Source organism: Gossypium raimondii, chromosome 3, assembly GCF_025698545.1.
Source record: "Gossypium raimondii isolate GPD5lz chromosome 3, ASM2569854v1, whole genome shotgun sequence".
In the NCBI taxonomy this organism is placed as follows: domain Eukaryota; kingdom Viridiplantae; phylum Streptophyta; class Magnoliopsida; order Malvales; family Malvaceae; genus Gossypium; species Gossypium raimondii.
In genome coordinates, this window is record NC_068567.1 from 22,939,598 (window position 1) to 22,948,100 (window position 8,503).

Consider the following 8,503-nt stretch of genomic DNA (forward strand, 5'->3'; position numbering starts at 1 on the left):
CAAATAGTCATTGGCTTCATTGCATCCTCGAGGTTAATTTGCTTGGAACTCATTTGCAAACCAAAATAGGTGGGGGCAAATATAACCTTAAAGATAGTGACTTGATACACGCCTTGGAGCCTTGTCCTATTTCTTCTTTTTCTGTTTGAGTTCCGTTCGTGTGTTCGAAATTTTCTTCACCGGAGAATAAGTTAATAGATATTCAATTTACATTATACTAATCTACATTAAGATTATTAGCAAGGTTGCCTATGCCTTTTGGTCTCCATGTTATCCACCAAGCTCCACAAAGTTTGAATCAATATTTCTTTGCTGATATTATGGAGTCTCAGTACCAAGAATGTGCTCTAGCCGTATTTGTTGGAACATTTTCAAATATTTATAATGTTCCAATAACTATAAATGAATGAGTGTAATTAATCAAAAGTTATATTATTTGATTTTTTTTAAAATATAACTATTTAAATAACATTATTTGAACAATTATAATATTAAATGAATAATTATGTGTTTATTTTAAAGACATTATTATTCGAAAAACATTTATTGATGAAAGATGTCTCTATGAAGTGACATTAAAATTTCTATAAATAGAAATGAAATTTCATTTGGAAAATACACCAACAAATTCTAATATTCTTTCCTTCCTTCCTTCCTTCATTTTATAATATTATTAGATTATTTTATAAAGTATTATTATAGAAATCCTTTATAGAAATTGAGTTTCTTGTCATACATTGCTCAATGTGTAGTGGGCTATCCTCTTCAGTGCAAAATGCAAATAGTCGTTGACTTCATTGTATCCTCGAGGTTAATTTGCTTGGAACTCATTTGCACACCGAAAATAGGTGGGGGCGAATATAACATTAAAGATAGTGACTTGATACACGCATTGAAGCCTTGTCCTATTTCTTCTTTTCTGTTCGATTTCCGTTCGTGTATTCGAGATTTTCTTTACCAGAGATTTGTACTATCAATGTTTAGGCCTTGTGCCTACTTTTCTATAGCAAAAATAAAATAATCTTAAGATTAATATATATTTTTTCATTTATATACATTTAAAATTGATTAAACATCTCTATTTAGTATGTTACTTCTATTAATTTTTTAAATTTAAATTAATTAAATATTTAAAAGTAAAGTTCATTAATTTAATTAAAATATAAACAGTTAACTTTCAATTAGGTCGTTAAATTCTAAAATTTTTAAATTGATTTTCTTAAAATAAAATTGTTAAATAAAAACGGTGAGAAAAAATGATAAAAAACATAATCATCTTTAGTATAAAATTATCATTAAACATTTAGGGTAAATTACATAGTTGGTCACTTAAGTATTAATATTTTTCTGTTTTTGATTACCCAACTTCAAAATTGTATTTCTTCATTGATGTTGTTAATATTGAATTTTCTTGTAACTCCATTAAATTATTAGTGGTATATTGACTTGACATTTTTTTCCATTAATATAATAACAAATTTAAACCTCAATTTTTACACATTTTTCAATTTTGATTTTAATTCTAAAAAATTTAAAGAAAAACACAATTTTTCAATATTTTTAAAATGTTTTCAAAAATATAAAATATATAATTTTCTTTAGATTTTTTTAAAATACACAAAAATTATAAAATATTAAAAAATTCATATAAGCTTATAAAACCTTCCCTTTTCCTAAATAAGTCACTAATCATTTGTATGTTGTGATAGTTTTGTCCATTGCTTACCCTATTTATGTAAAAATAGTTGTCTATTTTATTATAGTAATTGGATTAAATTAGTCGTTCTACTGTTAAATGGATTAATTCAATCAATGTACTATTAATATTGAGTAAGATGTCAATTGAGTCTTAGTTTGACTGGTATGAGTATTATTGCCAATGTAAGATGATGTAGATTTGAGTGCGCTGAAATACATTATCCTCCTATCTATGGGTTGAGGAGGGGCTATGAATAGTTCTAGGTATTGTGTCAAAAAGAGTAGATATAAACATAACTTATAATAAGATTATTCAAAAAAGAAATCGAATAAGATCAAATTTTAACAAAATTAAATTACTATTTAAAATGACTTGATACGTTGTTCAACTTTAAACAAATAATTAATCCATTATTTACTCCTAAAATTGGCCCAAATATCACCTTGGTATATAATTTTTTAAATCAGTTTATTACTTAAAATTTCAAATCGTTAAACACTTCACCCCAAATGTTAACAAGGTTATGAAAAAAATGGCATGATACACTCCCAACGTGCAACCTCATATAATGTCTTTTTGTTAAATAAATTTGAAAAAAATAGGAAAAACTTTTTAAAAAGCAAACAAATCTCAAAAACCTAAAAAATAAATAAAATTTTAAAATTTTAAAATACTTTATTTTTTTAAAGATTTTTCTGAATTCCTATTTTTCTATAAGCGCCATGCTATCAAACCTAGATCCCACTCATAATTTCCCAAATTTGACTCAACTCAGTCTAGGAAATTTTTTGAAAAACACTGTGGTTGGCAATTTATAGGCTCAAGATTTAACCAAACCTCTTTAATGGCATACGGACAACATACAATATATCTTCATACACCTCCTTTTAAAAACACATAAAATAAAAAAGTCATTAAAAAATCTCAAAAATTTAAAAACTAGAAAATATAAAAAAATTTCCAGAAATTAAGAAAATGCATACATTTTTTTTTTTTAATACAAAAAATAAAAGAAGCAAAATTCAAAAATAGAAAAAAAAATATAAAAACGCAAAATAATATAAATATATAAGTATCTATAGTAATTTTGAACAACCTTCTTATTTTTTTCCAGAAAGTTTTAATGAATTTTTTATATTCAGTTGAATGAACTTAGAGTTGTCATGATCATTATTCACTGCATCTTGGATGCTAAAGCAAGTCTTCTAGATACTATTCTCAACAAATCTGCCTAACTTTTAGGTTTATAAAACAAAACTCCTATGGATGAATTGTGAATTTTAGAAAATACCAACAAACCAAAATAAATAGCCAAACATATGAAATTGCTCATTGAAAAATGTGCAAAATGCAGTTAACTGGAGTCCCAATAGTACATCATGAAATGTTGGGGATTGACCCGATTAAGTAATGAGCAAATAAAAATAATGGAAGAAATTGAAAATTTGAACACATAAATTTAACATGAAAAACCCTCTCCAAAAAAGATAAAAAATTACAGGTAAAGATAATTTTACTATAATGACAAAAGAACGAAGAATACAAAAGATGAAGATAAAAACTAAACCCCAAAACTCGAAAAAAAACCTCAAAATGTAAACACAAAATTCTCTAAAAGTGTTGTCGAAACCATTTTTTTAAAAACAAAAAATTTTTAGGTTGTCGACTTTAAAAAATGAAAATTGGGAGTCGCCACCAATCTTTTATTAAGGTGTGATTGGGTCACCTAAAAATGACTTTGGTCTACAAATTTTAGAAAAACGGGTCCGGGAGTCGGTTACGTATGAGGAAGGATTAGCACCCTCATTACGCCCAAAAATTGGTACCTAGTTAATTGATTAATGTCTTAATGTCGAAAATTTAAAAAAAACGTAATCCTTAGCAAAACTTAAAAATGTTACGTATTAAGACCCTTATCATTTCAGAGAAAGAAAATACCACACCCAATACGTTAGGGCACGACATTCTAATTTTCCCCAAAAATGAATTAGGGCAAAATACTAGTGCAATAAAAAAATGTAAAAGAATATCCATTTATTCAAGATTTAAGAAATCGCGGCCCAATACGTTAGGGCACAATTCCTTTAAAATCCCAAACTCGGAATATTTCCTTTATTATTTTTTAGAAAAAATCTTCATTTCGAGAAATCAATTTATCACATCCAATACGTTAGGACACAACGTGTTGAATTCCCAATAATGAGTTCTTATTTTTTGATTGAAGAGAAATACTCGATTCTTAGATTTAACGAAGAAAATCGGAACCCAATACGTTAGGGCTCAATTTCCTTGAAAATCCTAAATACGAGCATCATCTCAATTTTGAAAAATTTTAAAATCGAGTAAAAAGATAATGTAATGCTGTCAAATTTAAATGACAATAACAAATACAACAATGACATATCAATAATATAAATAAATCAATAAGCGAAATTAATATACATAATAAAAATAATCACATGAAAATATCAAACAAATAAAAACATTCTTTTTAACATATAAACGAAAATAGAATTAATAATCAAATGAAGAAAATAAACAAAATATAAAGAATAAAAGGCACATAATATATACATTAAAATTTAAAGACATACACATAATTTACATATGAAATTTTGGGCTATGAAACTTATACGTATATAATACATGATGCATTTATAAAAATAAAGGAAAAATATGAATTATAAAGTATGTGGAAAAATACATACATTTGCATTTTAAAATAAATATATTCATATATATATAAAAATTGGTTAAAATATTAATATGTATATATACATTTATATATACTAAAATAAATATATACATATAAATTATAAAAATTCATTACATATAAATAAAAAAATTATATTAAAAAATAAATATGCGTATGTATATAAATTTAAAACATTTAAAAATATATACATATATTTATTATATAATATTATGCATATATATATATATATGTAAGTATAATAATAATAGTAAGTAAATTAATAATAATAAGTAACAGTAGCAACGAAAAAGAATAAATTAATTAATTGTAAAATCACCAATCAGGATTAAATTGAAACATAAAAGGAAATTCAGGGGCAAATCTGAAATAATAAAATTGCAAATGGGCCAAATAGATCACGCCCTTAACAATGGAGGACGAAAAGGGAAAATAACCCCGCCCTCCAAAACGCAGCGTTTCAATAAGGATTAAAATAAAACAATTTCAATATTTCATAGAAAAATTTAAAAAACAAAAAAAATGGTTTTGAAGTAAATGAAAAATGAAAAGGATTAAAAATGTAAATAGCCCATTAAGCAAGGCCAACTTCTAACCCTACTCATTCTAATCTAATATCAGTCACAACAGCCGCAAAAAGAAGGGGAAAGAGGGAAAAAAACTGCTCTATTCTCTCTTTTATTCCTCACGCCGGCACTCTCTCCCTTTTCAACTCCGACTGAAACGCAGCAAGGGCACCAACAACGCACCACCAGTGGTAAGAACCTCTTCCTTCCTTCCTTGCTTTTTGCGCACAAAACAGAGAATCAAAGCAAAAAAAAAATGGAAAATAAAACACAAAGAAAATCACCTTTCAAAAGATTTTTTTTGCTCCAATTTCCTGTTTTTATGTATTTCCTCAATAATTTTCTGATACAAAAACGTAACCCCTTCTTTCTCTACTGCTATTTTTGTTAAAAAAAAATAAGCATACAAAAGAAAAAAAAAGGAATCGCAATCACCTTTGGTTTTATTATTTTTGTATTCTAAGAACTCTGTATTTTCGTTCTCTTTACACTCAATCCCCCTATTACAGTATATTCAATCTGCTTTTATAGCCATTATGAAATTAATAATATAAAGAATCAAATCTTGCTCATATTTGATTCACAATATTTGATTTTCTTTCCATTTCTGTGCAGGTGAAGATTTCGGCTCGTGGTGCTTGGTGGCTGCGGCGCGAAAGTTTCCTTAGAACCCTAGGAGTTTCTGACATTGTTTTAGGCCATTGTTTTGGGCCTCTATTTGGTTTGGGCCACATAGGCCTGTTTGTAATTTGGGCTCTTTTGACCTGGGCCAAAATAGGGTATTACAGCTGCCCCTCTTTGCTCGTTATCGTGTAACAGGAACGGAGCAAACACTTAAAAAATGCCCAATTTTGCCCGGTCGTGCTGAATCTTGGTACTCTTTTTCTTCAAGTAACCCCATTCTTTCCTACTGCATCTTCAGAAGTATAGGAGCTAGTGCTTCAATCTATTCCACTGCAACTGCAGGGAGATAATACTTACAATCTTCAACCTATTCCACTGCTGACCAGGGAGATAGGATTACTGGCTTCAATGTACTCCACTGTAACCACAGGGAGGTAAAATCCACCATCTTCGATCTACTCCACTACTGCTTAGGGAGATAAGATCTGAAATCTTCAATCTATTCCACTATTGCCCAGGGAAGTAGAATTACTGGCTCCAATGTACTCCACTGTAACCACAGGGAGGTAAAATCGGCCATCTTCGATCTGCTCCACTACTTCTTAGGGAGATAAGATCTGAAATCTTCAAACTATTCCACTGTTGCCCAGAGAAGTAGAATTACTGGCTTCAATGTACTTCACTATAACCATAGGGAGGTAAAATCCGCCATCTTCGATCTGCTCCACTACTTCTTAGGGAGATAAGATCTGAAATCTTCAAACTATTCCACTGTTGCCCAGGGAAGTAGAATTACTGGCTTTAATGTACTCCACTATAACCACAGGGAGGTAAAATCCGCAATCTTCGATCTGCTCCATTAATGCTTAGGGAGATAAGATCTGAAATCTTCAATCTATTCCACTGTTGCCCAGGGAAGTAGAATTACTGGCTTCAATGTACTCCACTATAACCACAGGGAGGTAAAATCCGCCATCTTCGATCTACTCCACTACTGCTTAGGGATATAAGATCTTCAATCTATTCCACTGTTGCCCAAGGAAGTAGAATTACTGGCTTCAATGTACTCCACTATAACCACAGGGAGGTAAAATCCGCAATCTTCAATCTGCTCCACTACTGCTTAGGGAGATAAGATCTTCAATCTATTCCACTGTTGCCCAGGGAAGTAGAATTACTGGCTTTAATGTACTCCACTATAACCACAGGGAGGTAAAATCTGTCATCTTCAATCTGCTCCACTACTGCTAAGGGAGATAAGATCTGAAATCTTCAATCTATTCCACTGTTGTCTAGGGAAGTAGAATTACTGGCTTCAATGTACTCCACTATAACCATAGGGAGGTAAAATCCGCCATCTTCGATATGCTCCACTACTGCTTAGGGAGATAAGATCGGTTTTAACCCACTCCACTGCAACTTCAGGGAGATAGGATTATTGGCTTTAATCTGCTCCACTGCAACTTCAGAGAGATAAGATTCGCCATCTTGGGTCTGCCTCACTGCAACTTCAGGAGGATAAGACTTGTTTACTTAGTTTGTTCCACTGCAACTTCAAGGAGATAAGACTAGATGTGATCTGCTCTCTGCAACTTCAGAGAGATAAGATCGGCTTTAATCCGCTCCACTGTAACTTCAGGGAGATAGGATCGTTGGCTTTAATCTACTCCACTGCAACTTCAGGGAGATAAGATTTTCCATCTTCAATTTGTTTAACTGCAATGTCGAGGATGAGATTAGCCGTCGTAGCTTCAATCTGATCCACTGCACTGCCAAGGAAATAAGATTCGCCGTTGCGGCTTCAATCTTTTTAATTGCAATGTTAGGGAAACAAGATTCGCCGTCGTAGCTTCAATCTGTTCCACTACACTGCTAGAGAAGTAAGATTCACTGTCGTGGTTTCAATCTACTTCACTGTGATGCCAAAGAGATAAGATTCGCTGCCCACAGCTTTAATCTGCTCCGCTTCAGCTAATCCAAGCCTTATTGCCAGAGAGATAAGATTCACCATCGTGGCTTCAATCTGCTCCGCTACAATGCCAGGGAAATAAGATTCGCCGTTGTGGCTTCAATCTTTTTCATTGCAACGTCAAGGCGATAAGAGTGATGTCTTCAATTTGCTTCACTACCAGTACAGGAAGGTAAGATCTGTTATTTTTAACCGCTCAGCTGCAACCTAGGGAGGCAAGGCTTTGTGATTTCACCGATCTATTTTCTAGGGAACATGACCTGTATAATGAACCTAATTATGCCTAATGATTAGGATGGCATGATCAAAATGAATCAAATGCTCCTAACTAGACATGTATGGTGTTTGCATGAGTGCATAATTTTTTTTTTTGAGAATTATCCTTTTTTATCACTTAGGTTATCATTGCTCGAAGTTTATTAAGGTCTTGTCTTCAACACCTTCCTTCTTGGCTGGCATCTCAAATGAAACACTTAATCAAATTGCCCCCACTATGAAGTTCAAAGTTTAATCCTCTGAGACACAAAATTTGGACCATCCTTCTCTCGTTGTGATCCAATGGTAGAAAAATCTGGCTTTCTCTCAATCCTTTCCTATTGTAATTCAAGGATACAGAATGTGGAACTCCTCGGTCCTTTACACCATTCCCAGGGTGTCGTACCAAAGGCTCACGCACAAATGAAAGCTTTCTTCTCCGAGGAAACCTCTTTCTATTATCTGTGATCATTGCTTGCTTATTTATTTAAGCCTTGTTACCAATCTGACATCTTGTCATTTCGTTCAATCAATGTCTTTAACAAAATCCCAAGAGAAAGTCCTAATTTAGACTATTCCTTCTCAAATTTCCAACCTTAAACTCGGTGCGTTCTAAACAATAGTCCTGTTTCAGGTTCCCGTATTATTTAGAAACTTCTAGATTAATATGCAAAACT